Genomic DNA, 22,904 nt, shown 5'->3' with positions numbered 1-22,904 from the left:
AAAGCAAGTTGTGTGCATGAGTCATTGAAAACAGGACGTGCGCATGGAATAATGAAACCTGTCAGGCATATGAGCCATTGAAACAGTGCCCCCGCCAGCAGTAGGCACAAGTAGGCACGTGCCTATGTTCAAAAATTTTAGGCCTATTTTAGGGGCCTCTAAAAGTTTAAAAAGATTGCCTCTGGGGTCTCCAAATGTGATTTTTAAATTTTATTTATTTTTAAAAATTGGTCATCTAGCCCCCTAAAAAAAGAACTCCCATTCAATTCCAATTTCCAAGAGTCCTAAATGGCCCTAACAAAACGTCCCCTTTTGAACCACCTATACTCGAAATCAATATTACTTGAGTACACAAACAAAGGCAGCGAACTCTGTGGTTTCTGCTTTTGGTAGTGTACTCTGTTAACATTGATATAGAGTATATCCATGGGACGGGGAAGTCCGTCGTGCAAGGAAAGCAGCAAAAAAAAACCCCACCTGTTCGCCTCAGTGATAACTTAGCTCCAACCAACACGATAAACATAAGCTTAGTTTCTAGGAATTCTACAAAAGGGGAAATAAAGTGAGAAACTGGATTTCTTTAACACGACTTAAACCGTTGCAACGCTTAAACGAAGGGAAATCCCAGCGGAGCTGAAGTCGAAGCGTAAAGCATCGTACCAGTCACTACTTTGAATAGAGAGCGACCTGGGGAAAAGGGTTTTTTCTTTTTTACTCCTTGTCCCTTTTGCGAAATCACGTGATATTAGTGACCACTGATCGTAGAGAAAGGACCTAGACCTTCGGTGGTCGGACTTGTCCCAGATAACGCGCGTTTCTTCATTTCGTTTTCTGCTCCTGAACAAACAGGTAGTTCTCAATTTCGATTCTCTCACAGTCAAATTTTTTCTAAGTCTCTTCCGAGACTAACTTTGCCAATACAGCCTTTTTAAAGGCTATTTAGCTGTTTTACGCTAATTTTTAAACAGCCTTTTTCAAGGCTAATTAGCTATTCTAGCTAAATTATTCAAAAAGCCCTTTTCAAGGCTAATTAGCTATTCTAGCTAAATTATTCAAAAAGCCTTTTTCAAGGCCAATTAGCTATTCTAGAAAAAATATTCAAACCCCTTTTTTCTGGGCTTTGATATAGCTGGTATTATTAAAAAGTCTGTTTGAAGACTACATAGCTTTAACTAAGCTTTATTTTCTTAAACCTTTTTAAGGTTATTTCGCTATTAGTATATAATAGTAGCATTTTCAAATATGAGAACCAGAAAATTTTTATCTGGGTCCCAAAAATGAGTAAATGGAAAAGGGAAGATAGTTTCGTTAGTAATCAGAAAGGTGCAATGGCACGTTTTTTGAAATCGTCGGCGCAAAGCCATAACTATAGTTCTGAGAAAAACCTAGTCAAAGAATTGAGAAAGGGTTTAGAATCCTTGGAGACTGATAACAGTCACTGTTTTAGTAATACTGCTGAAGTTCTTCCAAACGTCAGTACTGATATGGAAATGGAACTGACTCATGAAGGAGAAATTGCAGAAGTAATTGCAAACCCCAACTCTAACCATGCACAAAATACATCAAACAATACATCGAAACTAGACAATGGCCACTGTAGTCTTCCCCCTTAACAATGGGGGAGACAAGCCTAAATAAGTAGTTGATGAATTTGGTTAAAGAGGTAATCGTAGGGTGGAATTCTTCGATTAAAAGTAAAGTTGGTAATATTTATTTGTAAATAATATACTTAATAATAAAAAATTTTTAATTTAATAATAATAAACTTTTATTAATTTAATAATAATAAAACTTTTATTAATTTAATAATAATAAACTTTTATTAATTTAATAATAATAAAACTTTTATTAATTTAATAATAATAAAACTTTTATTAATTTAATAATAATAACATTTTTATTAATTTAATAATGATAAAATTTTTATTAATTTAATAATAATAACATTTTTATTAATTTAATAATGATAACATTTTTATTAATTTAATAATAATAAAATTTTTATTAATTTAATAATAATAAAACTTTGACTGATTTAATAATAATAAAATTTTTAAATAATTATATACAATTTGGCTAGTTAAAGAACAACAAAAATTACAAAGGAGTTTTTTATGGGGGCCTCTTAATCACGCAGTGCCTACTCGCGAAAAAATCCTGGCGGGGCTACTGCATTGAAAGCAGGTCGTGCGCAACAAACACAACACCCCACACAAGGAGAACGCAACCCGTCAAAAGTCGTGGATTTTCTTGTGTACATTTTTCATTGGCTAGACGCCGTCGGAAGGGGAAAATTCGGAAATTGTCTACCCCCCGCCTGTAAAACGTTCAGCGTAAAGGCTCGTGACGCTCGTCCAATGAAATTCGTACACAACCCTACGTTAGCGTGTTTAAAGGCTAGCTGCGTTCTCCTTGTGTTTGTTGCTCCTAGGTGCGCATGGGCTATTGAAAGCTGGTCGTATACATGAGCCAATGAAGGCAGGTTGTGAGTAGTATAGCACACCATGCGATCCTGTCCCTCTAAAACAGGAAACCATGTGAAATGGTTAAAATTAAGAGATTTTCTCGTATAATGTCGCCCTCGTCTTCTTGATGTTAATGATAGAGTTATTAAATTTTAGAAATTAGACAGATATGCTTTCACCAAATTTCTCCTCTTATCGCTATGGCACGGATTCGCCATATATGTAAAATATGTATTAATTACAATAATGCACAACGAAGAGCTATTGTTTCGTACGACCAATTGTTGATAGCCCAAGGACAGAAACGCTTATATACAGCGAGGACGGTTACTCTGATTTCCAGCTGCAGTTACCCCTTAAATATTTTATCATGAGGCACTTGACCAAAGATATGTCTAAATAGTTAACGTTAGCAGCTAGCCCAATATCCAAAGCTTTCGTTCAAAGGTTGATGGCCTTCGGCAAATTGGTTGTGTAATATCTTAATGGAAGAAAGTCTTAGTGACAGGTAATTGAGGAATAATAGAGTGCCATTTCTCAGATTCAGGTGGAAAATGTTTGGTTGACTGTCAGCTTTATTATGTTAGGTCTTAGGGCTTTGGTTAGAAATAGGTCTTTCCGATTCTTAAATACCGCACGCTTAGTGACTGGAAAAACGTCTTCAATGTTTCCACTGGCCGAAACGATGTTCGGAGTTAAAACTCATGCGAAATATTTGTTTAACAATGATGATTATTCTTTACCCTTTGACCAAACCAATTACATTGTAGCATTTTTCACTACGCCCTAGAACTAAATCTTTGAACGGTTTGTTTACCACTTACGGGAGGAAAATAAATATTCTAAACCGGTGAGATATTTTTGAAATTAGAAAGGTTCGTAATTCTAGATAATATACTTTTTGAGAACAGTGGTGTGTTTGAGAAAATTGAGACAACCCGCATATTTTCTGGTTGAAACCATGTTTAAGAAAATTACTTTTTATCTCACCTTAAGAGTGTGCAAGGAATTCGATTCTGGGTTACACTTGGACAATATGTTCATGAAAAGATCCGCTGGATTGACAAAATGTGTACAGTGATATCCTAATCTAAAATCGTTACGATAAAATTAGTTTACAACTAACACCGACATTATCAAATATACATTTTTTTTTGGAATGCGTAGTATAGCTGGCTCGTATTTAGCTTAGTTTCCATTAGCGAGCGTAATAATCTATTTGACAGGGTCCGTGAGCGATATGAATTGGTCAGTCTCATAAGGTGGTACCAAACGAAACTTTCAGGGCTGATAGATGATCGTATGGGGAAAAAAAATCTTTATGCACTTTCAAATCCGATACTTCTCAAAATGGCGGTCGTTTAAAGATTGCGTCCAAGCGATATTGTAAATAAGCCAAATCCGAAATGGGTTTGCTATACGTCATGTGAAAGCTCTTTTAATGCGCTTGATGTTGTGACAAATAACTTTACTATCTATGTATCTGTACCGGTTTTGAAGACACGCCAATTTCAAGTCGTCACCGCCTACTTCCGGCCAGTGTTCCAGCTTTTTCAAGATATAAAAATCAATATTTAATTTGGAATAGAAAATATTTGTCTTAATTTTAGCTATTTTTCATAGAAATTGAACAATTAGGAGCATAAGCTATGTTAATTTTATTTTAAAAAAACGTTTGTTAAAAACTAAATAAAATGAGCAAATTTAAAGCTAGTGGCGGCTCGACGTTAAGTAGCTCTTTTTCAATAGATGTCGCTAGCTTCGAAATCAAAAAAGCGGTACCTATAATTACCCCTCGAGTTGATTGGATCGTTTGAAAAATGGTCAATAGCATAAATTACAATGGCTCTCCGACGACATTATCATTTTGCTATTTTTAATTTTAGATTCCTTTGCTATAAATAGATGGCACCACGTTCTTCAAAAAAGTCGCGTTTTTCGAAGAATCGGAGAATAGCAAAGGCCTTCTCATAAACCAGGGGGGCAATGATAGAGCCGCCACTTGCTTTAGTGTAAATCAATCATTTAAAACTAATTTAACTTTTAATTTGAAAATTTGAAGTCGGATTGTACGTTTGAAAAACAACTTGGTATTCAGTATCTTACGGTTTAGAGGCTACACCTAATTAGATAACGTCACAGCTACAAGGGCAGAGCCGCAGAGTAAGAAATTGTTCTAAGGCCAGAGAGTCGCTTTCCACGAACGCATGTTATAATGATATTTTTTATGCGGCAAAAAATAAATGTAGAGCCAAAGTTGTGGAACGCGACATTACGCACACCAGTTTAAGGCATTGTTTATCCTGGATCAACGGCGTATTTAGTCCGTTCAACGGTAGAAATCCTCCGTCGAAATGGTTTTCAGTCATAATGGGGTGGTGCATAACTGAGTTTGAATCCCACCCGATGTTCCGAGAGGGTCGTCACTCGAAAAATAATTGTACACTTGATTACTGATTTTCGAAAATCATTCGTTGATTTGCACTGATTTCTCGGTGATTTCTAATGATTTATTAAAATTTCTCCCTGAATTACAGTGATTTTCTTAAGCAATTTCCAGTGATTACCTACGATTTGTACACTTGATTACTGATTTTCGAAAATCATTCGTTGATTTGCACTGATTTCTCGGTGATTTCTAATGATTTATTAAAATTTCTCCCTGAATTACAGTGATTTTCTTAAGCAATTTCCAGTGATTACCTACGATTTGTACACCTGATTACTGATTTTCGAAAATCATTCGTTGATTTGCACTGATTTCTCGGTGATTTCTAATGATTTATTAAAATTTCTCCCTGAATTACAGTGATTTTCTTAAGCAATTTCCAGTGATTACCTACGATTTGTACACTTGATTACTGATTTTCGAAAATCATTCGTTGATTTGCACTGATTTCTCGGTGATTTCTAATGATTTATTAAAATTTCTCCCTGAATTACAGTGATTTTCTTAAGCAATTTCCAGTGATTACCTACGATTTGTACACTTGATTACTGATTTTCGAAAATCATTCGTTGATTTGCACTGATTTATCGGTGATTTCTAATGATTTATTAAAATTTCTCCCTGAATTACAGTGATTTTCTTAAGCAATTTCCAGTGATTACCTACGATTTGTACACTTGATTACTGATTTTCGAAAATCATTCGTTGATTTGCACTGATTTCTCGGTGATTTCTAATGATTTATTAAAATTTCTCCCTGAATTACAGTGATTTTCTTAAGCAATTTCCAGTGATTACCTACGATTTGTACACTTGATTACTGATTTTCGAAAATCATTCGTTGATTTGCACTGATTTCTCGGTGATTTCTAATGATTTATTAAAATTTCTCCCTGAATTACAGTGATTTTCTTAAGCAATTTCCAGTGATTACCTACGATTTGTACACTTGATTACTGATTTTCGAAAATCATTCGTTGATTTGCACTGATTTCTCGGTGATTTCTAATGATTTATTAAAATTTCTCCCTGAATTACAGTGATTTTCTTAAGCAATTTCCAGTGATTACCTACGATTTGTACACTTGATTACTGATTTTCGAAAATCATTCGTTGATTTGCACTGATTTCTCGGTGATTTCTAATGATTTATTAAAATTTCTCCCTGAATTACAGTGATTTTCTTAAGCAATTTCCAGTGATTACCTACGATTTGTACACTTGATTACTGATTTTCGAAAATCATTCGTTGATTTGCACTGATTTCTCGGTGATTTCTAATGATTTATTAAAATTTCTCCCTGAATTACAGTGATTTTCTTAAGCAATTTCCAGTGATTACCTACGATTTGTACACTTGATTACTGATTTTCGAAAATCATTCGTTGATTTCCACTGATTTCTCGGTGATTTCTAATGATTTATTAAAATTTCTCCCTGAATTACAGTGATTTTCTTAAGCAATTTCCAGTGATTACCTACGATTTGTACACCTGATTACTGATTTTCGAAAATCATTCGTTGATTTGCACTGATTTCTCGGTGATTTCTAACGATTTATTAAAATTTCTCCCTGAATTACAGTGATTTTCTTAAGCAATTTCCAGTGATTACCTACGATTTGTACACCTGATTACGAAAGTGACTACCCCTTCGCGATTTCCAATCCCTAATACGCCCTTGCCCATATATGCTCGTTTTCGTTATCTTTTTCTCCATTTTAAAAACCTTATTTGTAGCACCACTTATAGCTAAGTCAGCAAGGACCACATTGGGGTGCTTGCTATCTGTATTAATTCTTCTAAGCGAAAATTGCGAACAGTATCGGTTTAAATGAAAAGTGATTTAAGTTTCAGTCCCGATTGCAATTTGACGGAACTAACCTCTAGCCTTTCAAGGACAAATATTTTAGGGGAGTGTCAAACATCTCTTCCGTTTCGGTTTCGTTTTACGTTTCAGTTAAAAACACTGTTAGAGCTGCAAAAGAGCTCTGATAGCTGAAACATCAAAGGTCCAATATATTAACTACTCTTTTGTTTAAGCGAAAATTTAAGTTTCGGTTTTTGGTTCGAATTTCATCGAAATACGTTTATAGGAAATTATTCTGCGCAAGTTTCCATACCAGAGTGACTAAGATAAATCCTCTCACCTTGAGGTTAACGCTAATAGTAAGTGTACAGAGCTGTTGGCTCGCGTAGCATGCAGGGCTTGCCTCCTACCTCCTACGCATTGTAACCCGGCCACCTGAATTAATGGCTTTAAAAGTCGCTTGATGACTTAGGCCTAAGGTGGTGCTTTGGGTATTAGCCTAGCTGATTATTATTATTATTATTACTTCCAATTAACTACGAAACGGAAAGAAACGAAACTTTATATTCGGTATTTTAAACATACGCGCTTTGTTTAATAACAAAATTGAACGAATAATTTGCAACTTACTCTTTAGTATTAATTTTCTAAATATTTGTTTTGAAATATTTATATTTAATTCACTTCCCCGCAATCTAAGCCATTGTTGAGGTCATAAATTGTTGCGGAGAGAAAGAAATTAGAAGATTTCCTACCTAATTCCTTCCAATCTAGTTTTTGTTAGGATTAAATACGTTAATAAAATTGTGTTGACTCTTTGGGCGCGCGCTCTTAATATTTCAGAGGTGGAGTGTGCACGGCTCGCGTGATTTTGCGCGCTGCCTTCAAAAATATAAAATAACAAGACGTACGACGGTCGGAATACACACAATCCTTCTAATGTGTTAAGTTTGTTTGAGCTATTCACAGCAACCTGCAACGCCGGTATCGCAACCAAAATATATCCACGGTCACACATATAAACATATTTACACTTATTTGTTACTTCTAGTCATACTTTGAAAGCATCGAAAATTTCTTCGATCAGTGTCACTTTTATTTTTTACTTCTGATCACACTTATTTGTTACTACTAGTCAGCCGTTGAGTGTCACACTTATTTCTTCTAGTAACTTATTAGTTACTTCTGATCACACTTAATTGTTACTTCTGATCACACTTAATTGTTACTTCTGATCACACTTATTTGTTACTTCTGGTCATACGCCGAAGACTAGGCCGTTCAGTGTCATACTTAATTGTTACTTCTGCTCATATGTTGAAAGCGCCTTGAAAAACGCCAGAGGGAAACGGGCGCGTAGACCTCTATAAACACGCGGATTTACAATGTTGGAAATTGCGGGGGTCCGTATACGCTGCCCAAAAAACCTTACTTAGAATTAAATTTAAGGAACGTATTTGCAATTCTAGGTTAAGTGTAAACCACAGCTATTCAAAAATATAACTTTCATGAAAATCGGACTTCAATTAAGGAACGTTATGTCGACTTTCAGGCGGAAATATAAAACCACGAACATTGGGGTCCGGTAAATAACCCCGAAAACTATACTTAAATTTAATATTTACTGATATAACCGAAGTTGTATTTCAAGTGAATCCTAACCTATCCAATAATATTTTTTTTAACGTTATCGGACTTAATTTTAAAGAAAATATCTACCACATAAAGGAAATCACCGAAAATAGTAAATTGGTCAAATGCCCAACTTCTTGGGCTCCGATTTGAAAACTTTATGAAAGGCTATCAATGGCGATGTCGGTACATTCGAACGAGATATCATTGACTCTTCTAGCCCTAACCGTTGAAGAGGTAGGCGTGACACGGCGGCATCGGCAACGGCTACACTGTACGTGAGACTAATACACACAAATCCTTAGGATTGTGTGTAAAAACGAGCGCGCTCATTAACTTTAATAAGGCCCGTTTTCATGAGCGCGATTTGCGAGAAAAAATCCAGCGATTTGCGAGAGATATGTTCAAAAGTTGCGCGAGAAAATTTCTTGTCGTTTTCATGGTAGCGATATTGCAAAGCGGGAAGAGGGAAAATGCCGAGTGAGGCCGATTTCCACTTTGTCCCCTCGGAGAGGTAAAAAGCGGACAAGAGTATGATGAAGAACCTTTCAACTCCAGTTAAATGGCATTTTTTTCCAAATGCTTCCATTTTTAAAGGCTGTAGTTAGTATTAAAATTAAACTAAAATTAAAATCAACGACGGATACTTCATGGTTAAAACATTTTTAAAAATAAAAATGTTTTAACCATGAAGTATCCGTCGTTGATTTTAATTTTAGTTTATACATCGAGACCATGGTCATAAAATTTAATTTATACGATTAGTATTAAAATTATTACGTAAAGATTCAATTTTAAAATTAATATGCTGTTAATGTTCATATAACATCTTATGATCTTCAAATTATATTCGCGAAGATGCCTGCGGTGGGAACGAAAACATTGATGAATCAGTTTCTACAATAATGGAGCCAGAAGTAATAAATAATAACGATTTCTATTGTTCATTTACTATTCATATAAAATCAAAGATTGTATTATTTATTGAAAAATATTTTTATTTTGGTTTCAAGGAGATATTTATGTTATAATAGTTTTTATCTTTGAAATGGTCCATTTAATAAATTCCAAATAACCAGGCATGCAAACTTATTTAAATACTAAATTAATAATTAGGGTTAATAATATATCTAACTTCATTTTACTTTGTGGGTTTATTTTTCCTGTATATTTTGATATGGGAAGTTTTTGTTAAAACCTTAAAAAAATATTAAATTTTCTGTAGGGTTGTTTTTAATTAATTAATATTTCTGTTTAAGGTTATTCCTATTGGTCACCAAGAATTGGTGATTACTGAACCTGATGTAAGCCAAAATAAAGAAGTTACTAGTTCTCCAAGTTCCAATTTGAAAATAAAACCTGTATCAAAGCCCTCAAAAAAATAAGAAAACATATCTGATATAATGGATTTCTTTTTGGCTGAAATGTCAAAACTTGAAAAGTAATAATATACGACAATGTAAATAATATAAATTATTGGTAATTATTTTATATGTTTAGATAAATAAATGCATGTAAAATGAGCCACAAACCCCAGGTTTCTTAATGTATGCCACTGAGCTTATGGATAATGTCCCATCAGCCGAGAAAAGAAAATGTCAAAATGACATTGTCAACATAATTAATAATTGCATAGATGATGAACTAGGGTCGACAAACAGATCCCAGTGGCAAGATACTTATTTGAGCATTTTAACGAACTGTTTCCTCGTCTTAAATGAACTTGATTAATATTTACCTTTACGTCAGCGCCAACATTAAACCTGGTGGAATTGGATCACTAATAACTTTTTTCTTAACAATTGATAACAAAGGGTTGAATTGTTCTGATGTATGTTTTGAACATGGAAGGATCATGTTATAAAAAGCATTGAAATTTTAACATGGCAAATTGTCATGCCTGTTTTTGCATTACATATTTTTAAATTACCAATGTTTCTTAATCCCCTTCGCAAATAGGATTTTGCCACCAGCTTTAAGGTGTATATTTTCTTTTCTTAATAAAAGTTATATAATAACTTATTCGAAGAAATAAAAGTTTTTTCTTCAAGAGAAATTTGAGCAAACGGCTCCTCCGGTTAAAGGCCGCCATTTTAAAAAAGGCAAAAAACGCTTTTCGAATGTTCTCGCAACAAAATATCGCCATAACGAAAACGGAACGCTATCGCGATTTCCTAACTTGTAGTAATTCGCAAGCACAATTAATCGCTCCCGATATCGCTGGATTTTTTTAAAGCTCTCGCTTCCGAAAATTGCGCGAAAAATCACGGGTCTTTAACAGTGCGAAAACCACCAATATTTTTCGAAATATTTTATCGTATGTTTTGAACAAAAGATATTGATTTATGTTTTTTGATAATTGAATTCCTTTTACGTAAAACAATTAAATGATTTTATTAAAAGTACAATAACGATTCCGATGTCGTATTAGTGTTCTCCATAAGGGTTAAAATAATGTTTGAAAATCCCAAAGTTAGGCTTCAGATATAAGGTTTCAATCTAAACATTCAGCTTGCTCTAGAAGCAACCAATATAAACATCTACCCGCAAATGACATCAACAATAGGCACCAAAGAAATGCAGAGATGCCTACCTTTCAATTTAAAAACTTTAATTTGCTAGTGAATCATTCTTATTAGAGTAAAATCGTCATTACCATTATTATTATCATTATCAGGAATTCATAACTCTACTTGGAATACCTATCCTGCCGTATCGCGTATGGTAAGATCACTCTGACGGCTTTTACCCAGCCTACGAGATAAAAAATCCCCTTTGAGCGCGCTCCCCTCTCACGTTGTTGTTTGTTAAGTTAACATAGTGACGTCAAAAAAACCATTAGACACATCGAGACGAAAATCTGCCACGATAAGCATTCCAAGTAGAGATATGGATTCCTTCCATTTTCTATTTATATACCCCATGCAAAAATCTAATACACCAAGAAAATGCTAACACTATCTTTTTAACCGAAAATTAATGTTGACAGAAGAAGTGAAACTGAAGCTGCTCTTAGAATTTACTACTCTACCCTACATCGCTATGCCTCAGATGGAATGAATCGTTGTAAGAAAGTTACCTGTCAAAAAATGTGAGTCCGCCCTGAAGAGAACCAAAATACGCGAGTCTGCCTTGAGCCAGAAGATAAATGCCGTTGAAGCTCTGAAACATCTGCGATGACGGCTGATGAATCGAAAACAAGACCGTCGTGCCCTCTTGCGCCAAACTCTTGAGCAGAGCCACGACTTCAGATGCCAAGAAGTAGTCCAGTCCAGTCGTAGGCTCGTCGCATATTAAAATTGGCCTTTTTGACATTATCTACAAATTAGCGGAAATAACTAACATTGTAAGTCGTCGTTGTAAAGTTCATGCCAAAAAAAAGGAATCATTTCAAGCTATTAGAAATCTGGGAATATAATAAGGGTCCACAACAGATAAAATTGAAATGCAGGTGGTAGGAAGGGTACAAATCCCGTTTGATATTCATAGTCATACAGTTAATCTATTTAGTGGTATCATGAATATATTCATTTCAACCATGAATATCGAACTGCATTAGGTAGTCTGACCTCAGTCGCTAGGATGGGGAGGGGCTTAGCTATCATGACGTCGGTCACGCGCCGCCGCTAAAAAATTGTATTGAAGGGCAACGTTTTGAAACTTGACTAACTTTCAGTGCCAAGGCTTAGCGTTAAATTTTGTTTCTAAAATTTTAATACACATCTTTTTGACTGAACGAAAATAAGTAGGTATATGAATAACAAATTCCTTTATTTATGATTATCAATTAATTTTGTAATAGTAGAGGTATTTTCCTAAGAATCACGAGTCATTTTCTTCGCCGGTTAAATCACGCAATCCCGGAAACGTTTTGTGGATCGAGTCAATGACAAATGTCTGTCTCCTGATTGGCTCAAGTGATTACATAAAACCGCCCATCTTAGTCCCAGATGGTAGAAAGGGTAATGATATAGTTCGATATTTAGGGTTGAAATGAATATATTCATGGTGGTATCCCTTTTCATAAAAACATAGTGCCCTTATTTTCAAAATGAAAAATGGAAATGTTGTGATATTTCTAATTTAAAGGGAGTAGAACCCTCCTTGTTTGGTAGGGTGCGCATTAGCTTTTCTCTTTTCTCGCTCATGGCGCTAGTCTAGAACGATAGCAGAAACACCCAATTCTTCTATTACAGGAAGCGTGCCCGCCCTGAAGAGGTTTTCTCACTTGAAACCTTTATTGTTTCATATTTAGTGTTTATTTTTTAAATGCACCCTTCATTAACATATAAACAACAATACTCCGAGCTATAACTTAATTACTTTAAATATAATTTGGATATTTATTCAAATATAATTTCTTAATAATGAGGTACGAGGTTTTAGATTCACGAAAGGCTTTGTAGTATATATGAGAATATTAAAGCACTACCAAAGCGAGGATACTTTTAGTGGGATAATACTCAAAAACCACTGTATTTCACACTACGTATAACAAGTGGTTAGAAAAATTAGGGGAGGGAATTATGTATTGCCCCAAATTCCTGAAAAGGTTATTCTCCCTTTAATTCCGTGTTTTTAATTACGCGTAACAAAATAGTCACCTTACTTGAGTTGCAATTGATAATCTCTTTACTTGACCTCCCGAAATACGTTGGTTAGTATGAAAATTCGACACGCAAGTGTTCTGACAAGAGCTCAATTGAGTCTGAAATTAAGAATTTAATATTAGTAAATTTGATTGTGATCTGCAAGTTTAACTTGTTAAGCCCGCATTTGCACTCTCAAATTTAGGCTTTGTCCCTAACAGCCTTTGCCTTTATTAAAAGGTTACTTAATTACGGAAATTTCATGAGATGGTTATTTAATTTGAAATTTATTTAAAATCCATTTAAATATACTTAGTGCTAGAATGACATTCAACGTTCCCGACAGTACGTTTCGGATCTCACAAGATCCTTTGTCAAGTGTAAAGTAACATTGTCAAACATGCTTATTTATTAGTATTGTACATTAGATATAATGACGTTATGTTTCTAGTTTTATATTAATATAATAGATAAGTGTTATTTAATTAAACCTACAACCTTTCCCTCAAGCTCAACGCTGCTGGAGAAAAATAATAATAATAATAAAAATAATCAGCTAGGCTAATATCAAAGGCACCACCTCGGGCCTAAGTCATCAAGCGACTTTTAAACCCATTAATCCAGGTGGCCGGGTTACAATGCGTAGGAGGGTGATGGCAAGCCCTTTATGCCACGCGAGCCAACAGCTCCCTACACTTACTATTACCGTTAACCCCAACAAGTTTTTATGGAAGGGGAAACCGAAGATCTCGAGGGAAAACCCCTTTAAACAGTGAAGAGAGAACTTGCAAACTCAACGCGGAATGAGTGGTTCCGAGTTGTCACACAGTACAACAATGTCCATATCGCCGGTCATACCCTGGAAAAAGTTCCATATTACAAGTATCTGGGCCTTTGGATAGACGAATCATTAAACTGGTCAAAGCATGTGGATTATGTCGCTAAAAGAATTACCACCAATATATACGCTATCTCTCGCAATCGTCTTTTGTTTAGTACTAAAATTATGTTAAATTTATATTACGCTTTAATATATTCATATGTCAACTACTGCACCTTTATTTGGGGTAACACAACCCAAGAAAATATCAATAGACTATTTATATTTTGTTCGTGTTTTTGCTAAAAAGGACTATTATGAACATACAGCCCCGATCTTTCAATCTCTAAATATCTTTACGGCGTCTCAAATTATGATTTACATTTATTTGGTCTTTATTTTCAATTCTATAAATAATGAAATCCACAATGTTTTTACTCTGAATGACAACAATCCTATATATGAGCTAAGACAGACCAATGAGCTAAAAATAACTAAATCCCGAGGGGCAGGTCACTTCCATTTTGAGTGCGTCTTAATCATAGTAAAATGATTAAATCAGGGTAATCAAGATTAAAAAATCTAATCACGATTTAAACGAGATTTAATCATTCTAATCATGATCTAATCTTTTTAATCAGGATTTAATCATTTAAACGAGATTTAATAATTCTAATCATGATCTAATATTTTTAATTAGATTTAATCATTTTAATTAAATTTAATCATTTTAATTAAATTTAATCATTTTAATTAAATTTAATCATTTTAATTAAATTTAATCATTTTAATTAAATTTAATCATTTTAATTAAATTTAATCATTTTAATTCAATTTAATCATTTTAATTAAATTTAATCATTTTAATTAAATTTAATCATTTTAATTAAATTTAATCATTTTAATTAAATTTAATCATTTTAATTAAATTTAATCATTTTAATTAAATTTAATCATTTTAATCACGATTTAATCAATAAAATCGGTCGAATCGAGAATTTATCATTAAAATCAAAACTAAAGTACGATTTAATCATGATATAATATTTTTAATCAGGATTTAATCATTTTAAACAGATTTAATCATTTTAATCATTTAATCATGATTAAATCAGATTTAAACATTCTAATCATGATTAAACGTGATTTAATCAACTTAATCGTGATTAAATTGAATTTAATCAAAATAATCACGATTAAATAGGATTTAGTCTTTTGAGGGGTGCGTCGTTAATCAAGGAAGTGACCTGCCCCTCGCTAAATCCAAACTGAAGCGCAAGCTTAACTCAGTGTTTCATAAGGGAACAAATTTATTGAATTCCCTACAATCTGACCATATCTCTTGATTTAAGAGCTGCTAAACGAACTAGGTCTCCTGCTTATTTTCTATATAAATTTTTGCCTTGACTATATACATATCTGGTTTTTATACATGTATTAACCAGGCTTAAAAATCTGCAAAGACTTAGCCCTGTCCCTCGTATGTACTTCAAAAATGTATTATTATTATTACTACAACAAGCTGGGATCGAACCCGGCTCGTCTTGCTGCGAGGCAAAAGTGCTAACCACTCCGCCACCACACCAATATGACTCATTCTCACTCGAGTTGTCCACGTTCAGAATTCTCCGAAAGTGGCGACCTATGACCCGAAGGTTTAAAAACGGGGTCCATTCACCGATGACGCTTACTATTGCACTACAGTGAGTCCGCTAAGATTTCTAGGCGGGCTTTCTTCAGCAGCCAATTAGGTTGGAGATCGATTGCGTCATCCACGGGGGCCCACTATATGGGCGTTGGGAAAGTATGTTCAGAATGAAGCAGACATTTTTGAAAGGAGGGCAAACTTCATACATAGTCAAAGTTTAAATATACTGATATAAGTGTGAAAATTGTAATCCGGTTCATTTAACCAATAAGGGTGTAACATTTGAATTTTGGGCTACGGTATTTTCAATTTTTAACAAAAATCCGGGATTTTCTTTGAAGGATTTTAACATAAAGTCTATGGGAAGGAAATTCACGGATTTTGTATTTGAGGATATTTACGAGACTTTGGTCAATGTCCGACCGCGATAATCTGTAATTATTTCATTTATATTATTCTTATATTTTCTTCATCAAATTTTGCTAGTATATTTCAAAAAATATTCTATTAGAAATAAACAAAATATCGACCTTCAGGTTGGTGACTTAGAAAAATACCAAATTAAGTGATACTTTTTTACTGTGCCATTTTCCCATTTTTACTTGACTATCACTCATAAACAACCGAGAAAGCAGTGTTGCCGTTCATAATTTGGACGAAATGGCCGCGGCCACATTTTGGCGCGAAATAAAGTCTAAACCATTGAAATGGAATAGACCTATGATGAAAGTTGGGGGGGGGGGGGGGGGCGAAAATTAACATTTTTACCTGGCAACTCAGCATTTGGACGGAACATCCGTTTAATTACTTCCGCCTGTATATTGCAATGGCGGTCACGTAGTTCAAAACGTCACAAACAGGATGTTCCGTCCAGAGGTCTCACTTAAGCCTCGTCTGCGGCCCCTCTTTTGTTATGGGTCTATAGTACCGCTAGAATGACATAGGCACGTTCGGGAGTCGTGGTTTCGCGAAACAAATTCTGAAATTACAAGTCGGCGCACTCCAAGGTTCCTAGGAAAAAGCTACGCTTACAATTAGGTTGGCGCATAAAGCCCCTTTTCAAACGAGAAAATGTAAAACTCGCGAAGGAGAGAAAAGGGGGAAGACATCGATTTATTCCCCGAAAGAAACGTCACTGGATGTCAGACAACAAGTCGTCGCTGTTCCTTTTTTACGAGAATTTGAATCTTTGACTGCGCACGTGCGACTCGGCCACACTGAGGCTAAAAGCTGTTGGCAGGTGGGATTCCTTTACAATGGTGCTCTTGATACTTCTAGCATTGGTCACTTGACAGCGGAATTTACGCCAGTAAAAGTTCTTTGTCACTGATTTCAATAGATATACATCTGCCTCTATTGTTAGCCCCAAGAAAGTGTTTCGAAAAAGGAACAGTTTCACTTTCAGTCTTCGTTTCTTCTTCCTTCGTAAAGTTTAAAATTTAGCCGTTATGGCTTGATTTACAGGAGCCGTGCATTTAGTACAAGAAATTACTCAGAGTTCTGTCCTAAGTATAATTTTTTTATATTAATATTTTGAGAATGAACAATCTCTTCAGCACTAAGAAAATTAAAATTAAAATCAAATATAGGATTATTTATTTAACGTAACAATATTTACCAAAGATGAAAACGAAGATATCATAATAATTTGATAATGATAAAAAATTCAATTAATTGAATTTTAAACTCATATATTTAATAATTAAGTGTTTTATTTATAAATTTTATAATTATTAGTGTTTTAATTATATATTTCATAATTATTAGTGTTTTAATTATATATTTCATAATTAATAGTATTTTATTTATATATTTAATTATTAATAGTGTTTTATTTTTAAATTTAATGGTCCAAACTAATTAAAATAGGACAAAGCTAAATATTTGATGTATGCTGTGTTTAATCTATTCTAATTAAACTTTGAAAATTTTCCCAAATAGCGGTCTAATATTTACGACTGCTACGTGACAACGGAGGTGACAGACCAATACAGGTAAGCCGAAAAGGTCCCCCTTAATAGAAAGCGACAGCCAGTGACACCACTCACGTCTGCGCAAGAGAAGGAAGGGAAGAACGAGCATTTTCAGCAGAAGAGCACCTTTTTTCGAATGCGCCCCCGTTGGGCGCACTCAGCCGTCAAATCTATCATTATAGTGTGGCGCCATCTATCACTTTCAAAGTACATTAGTACTATTAATTCAATTGTATAGGAAAGATTTCTCAATTTCAATGAATTATAAAACATTTTATTAACTGATTATTTATGGATATTATTACACGATTTAATATGCAACAACTAAGTTTTATTCGGATAATTTTCGGATATGGATATAAAAGAAATGAACGGGAAATTCCCTATCCGAACGCCGAGCCCTAGATTTTTCTATCGATAATGAAGATGATTTTCAACGTTAATTGTATTTAATTTAAGCGTGCTTAAAATATAAAAGCTCACCGAAAGAAATTTCTAGCTTTCGCTTATAGGGAGTTAACATCCGAGGGGTAAAAAAAAGATTACGTAGAGGTTTTTTTTTCGCTGGCAATTTTGGCGCCATCTCTCGTGAATTTGTATTAACTATAGTATCCGCCATATTGGGTAGAAACGTAGATTAAGTTGAATAACCTAGTCATGGGTAGGACTAAGAAAGTAAAGGAAGATGTTCCTTCAGATTATGTTAATGAACTCCCTGATCATGTTAAAAAGAGGTACCTTGAAAAAATGAAATTAATCAACAATATCGATCCGTATAAAATGAATTCCGACGATTTGAAACAAGTTCAGGGGATGGAGAACATAGAGGTGTAGGGTTTGGTTTTGAACATTTGCCGCCTACAGAATATGGGCATCTTTATCATTATTTAATTCACGGTATTTCACCATTTACTGAGGACCAATTAAATAATCGAAAAAGCCTTTTAGCCTATAATAATTTTGAGAATGGGTTTGTCCGTGATGTTCAATCGAAACAGAGAGGTAAAAACTACATCGTGAAATGCTCGGTAAGTTCTTTCTGATTAATTTCTTCAAAGAAACTATTACTCAATGTAGTGCTGTTATAGGTTTTACATTCACAATCCCTACGAGATGAGCCATTACATTGCTGGGTTATTACTGATGAAACAGGACGCATTTTGGGTGACCACTGCACGTGTGTTGCAGGGTTAGATGAGTGTTGTACACATGTAGCCTCTCTACTATACTACATTGAGTATGCCGTGAGGTTTCGGGAACTAAAGAGCTGCACTGGTGAAAGAAGGAAATGGGGTGTCCCCACTGCAAATTCTCAGGCTAATCCTTTATATTTTAACTCGCCCAATAAAATAAATTCAAAGAAAACCCTAACATACTGTTACTGCGGAGGTAATGATGAAGGTGAAATGATTGGTTGCGATGCTGAAAATTGTGTACTGCAGTGGTTTCATTTAGAGTGTTTAAAGATAAATGTAAATGATGTTCCAAAAGGGAAATGGTTTTGCCCTGATTGTGTTAAAGTTAATCGATCAAATAAGCGTAAAAAAACCATAGTAAAAAATAAAAGAAAATGAAGTTGTTTAAAACTATCACTTGATATTTATTTACAAATTTTTCCAGGTTATACGAGCAAGATTTTAATTTTGAAAATTATTTTAATCAAATGGCACAACTGATTGGCAAAGATTAGTTACTACGGCAATTTTATCTATAGTTGCTACTTTCTCCCCATCTGTGGTGTGTAGCAACTCAATTGGAAGCTTAGAGAATAAAATAGGGTACTTCTGTCTTACAGTACCTATCACCCTTTCAACATGGATACGGACATTTGCCATTTTCCTCGTTGACTCTACTTTATGGGGATCTATCTGTTTTTTCCCTCTATCACGAAATGCCGCAATTTTCAGAGTTGCGTAATACAATCCTACGGAATCTTCGATTGTAAACCCACGGTCTGCGAGAATTACATCACCAGGCGTGAGCTTATCCAAAAAACCACAATTCTCTGTTAAGCGTTTATCGCTTACTCTTCCAACCCATCCTTTAGAAAGATAACAAACTGTTCCTTGCGGGGTTATTCCAATGAGGAATTTTACTGTAACTAGACCATGTTTCGGCTTTTGTTAGTATATTTGATGGTTTTTCCATAAAAACTTCAAAACAGTCGATGATAACTGCAACCTTTTGACCAAATTTATCTCTGAAGCACATAGGCATTGTTTTTTGTAGCTCGTCTCTATCTGGCCAGTGAATAAATTTTGTCATACGTTTGTATAACGCATTCAAACAGTTATAAAATAATCTTGATATTGTCATTTCGGAAACGTTGAACCTATACGCTAGGTCTCTGTTGTTGGACCCAAGCCGGAGTTTCATCAAAGTCAAAATTAACTGCTGGAAAGGGGTCAGTTTGGAATTTTGAAACAAGTAGCTTTTGATTCCGTTAAACAATGTCAAGAGAGTTGAGTAGGTTTCTAGTCCGGTAAAAAACCTTGTGCGGGAATCATCATTGACGAATGTTGATTGAACGAAGTTTCTTAAGTTCAGTTCATTTTGAAGTTTCTCTAATTTACAAATTAGCTGAACATTGTCTTCAAACAAATTTTTAATTTTATCTTCTGCCTCTTTAATTGATGCTTTCAATTTTTCAGCTTCGGTGAAAGATTCTTCAACTTTGAGCTTGCTTGCTTCAAATTCAAACCTTTCAATAACCCTGAAGAGCGTTTGGGTTTCATTTTCCATAATTTCAACTTTCATTGTTTGAGTATCAGAACTTGCTTTTGGAGCGATATCTGTTGGCCCGCTGAAGTCGCACACTTCTTTTCCAACCGTTACCTGGGCACTGAAATCCTTCCGTACCATATAAGTTTGCGTTCCAAAATCATTGGAAATGTTTTTTAAATAAGATTTCGAAACTTCAGATAAGCTTATTTCATTAAACGTGCTATTCATAACCAAAGAAGTATCAACTCCTAACTCCGATTCTTGTAATGATAACCCAAGTGCGCTATCTTCGAGGATGTTGGTGCTTATGTTAGAAATATCTAATTGTGAAGCTTTGACTTTTCTTCTTTTAGCGTTGGGTAGTTGTTCTGGGCACGCTCGTTTAAGTCTTCTTTCAAAACGTTGCAGGTTTGAACTGTTGACGCTTTCATATTTTTCATTGCCATTTACGAATCTAGACGGGAGCCTGTCTGGATTAGAAGTGTCAAACAATGACGATGGTGCTGTAATATGTTGGATATATTTTAGAATACTTATTTAATTAACCAAAATATTTGTTAACCTTTACCTCCAGAGAGAAAGTGTTTTGAGCATATCCTCATATGTTCACTGTAGGCTTCAGGTGCAAGGCTTAAAAATCTAAGCCATTTACGATTTCTTTCTTAAACCTTGGTGTTTTACTACGCAAGGGATCCTGAAAAATCCTATCTTACTCTCATTATCTATCGCCCCAAAAACACTTTTACACCCCTTGACACCGCAACTTTTAACCATCTTTAGAGCTCCGACTGTAAACAGATAATTTCTACCCAATATGGCCGACCACAGCTTTATTATGAAATATAGTTCGCGGATGCCTCGAGAGATGGCGTGTAAATCGCGCCGATTTTTGAAAATGACGTCAAACCTATGTCAGTTGTTAACTCCCTATATATAAATTTGAGAAATCAGAAACATACCTTTTTCAACACATCAAGTATAATTTTCACCTGCTTTGATTTTTTTTCAAGAGGAAACTCCATTTGGCACTGAAAAACATTTATGAAGTCAGGCGATGCTTAAGCGTTGTTAAAAATAAATAATTACGCGTTCTAAAAATTGTTGTAAGTAAAATAATGAAATTAAGTGTTTTAACTATTGTAAAAAAAATATTGTTGTAAATAAGCGTAAAGTTAAAAAAAAACAATCTTATAACGTTTACTTCAGAGAGAAAATCCTCTCTGTAGGGTTATTCTCTATTGTCAGCCGTGTTGTAAAAAGTAAAATGCTTGTATCGTGTCTACGAAAATTGCGGAAAAACCCAAAGGTATTTCGACATTTTGGCAATCCCTCCTAGAGGTCGTGGGGATTAGAATACGTGGTCAACCTGCCGCCTTTCTTCTTCCCAAAAATTCCAGGATTCGCCGGGCCACGTATTCACTCTCCCCGTTGAAAGGAGGGGTTTTTAGAAAGGCCCTGTTAGAGCTAAAATTTTGGTAGTCAGAATAAGCTTTCGGAGCATACAGTTGTAACTCTGCCAAAGTTGGAATAGTCAGTCGTTTCCAAAAGAAACAGTTTCTAACTCTGCCAAAGCAGAGATAGTCGGTCGTTTCCAAAAGAAACTGTTGTAATCAGCAAATAATAAAGTTGTTATTGTTATCGAAATTAGAGTAATGCACAAAAAATTATCTTCGTCCAACCTTGGATTAATAATATGTTACATATTATTAATCCAAGGTCCAACAAGGTTCCTACTGTTTCAGTGCGGTAGGAATCTATTCAATTCAATTCTCTCCCTCTCGCCAAAAACGCCCGACATTGCCAGAGAATTTCTTCAAGCGTTAACTATTTCTAAGACATTACCGGTAATCGAACAAAGTAAATTAAAGACTAATGTACACTCCAAATATTTAACTTATTAAATAAAAATATTTTAGTTTCCCCAAACGTTGTTGTCTTTTTTACCTCTGCGATCGTGTTCAATGAATACTCCAAATATTTGTTTACAACAGCTATATTAAGTGCATACTCACTTGAAACCAAAGATGTTCTTTAACTGTCAGAAAATTAATGTGCGATTGAAACTGAGGAACATACGCGATGTGTTTCTTCGCGTCCTCGGCGCTGACCTCAACGCCATCGACCTTCACTTTCCCGGAATATTTCAAACTATCACATCCTCGACCGGATAACACGTCCAATAAGGTCGTCTTTCCGCATCCACTCGAGCCCATAATCGCTAACAAAGCGCCTGGTCTTGCTACGCCACTTACTGTAATAACAAGTCAAAGATAACAAAGTAGATTAATTAAATATGTAACACTTCCTGTCGATATTCTACTTCTTAACACGAGATATATAATAGAGAGTTTCAGTAAACCCATTTCTAGGCGTTTATTCGAACGTCTGCAACGTTCAGGAAATTGGTAAACGTTCGCGTAAACACCTAGAAATGGGATTGCTGAAACTCTCTATTACATTTTGGTAACTTACGATTATGGAGAATTTGCGTGGGATTAGTGGTTTTATTTCCGTTAGTATAAGCATTAATATTAGTCCATTGTAATTCCATTTCTCTTAACAGTAACGAATAATGAATGGATAAAGAGTGATTTCAACGATATCTACGTATTAATAGAATCAGCCCAGTTTGACAAAAATTAAGTACACGGAAACTCGCTTGTTTATGAACGCTCGCATCCTCACCAACACGGTGTCTACTTCCTGACAGCTGTTGGGCTGCTGCTTTTGACTTCCTGTATGAATCGAATATTCGTGCACGTACTTTGAAAAAATCGCTACAGGTACCGGATTAT

This window comes from Leiobunum rupestre, chromosome 2 (assembly GCF_980474605.1).
Source record: "Leiobunum rupestre chromosome 2, qqLeiRupe1.1.hap1, whole genome shotgun sequence".
In the NCBI taxonomy this organism is placed as follows: Eukaryota; Metazoa; Arthropoda; class Arachnida; order Opiliones; family Sclerosomatidae; genus Leiobunum; species Leiobunum rupestre.
This window is presented reverse-complemented; position numbering follows the sequence as displayed.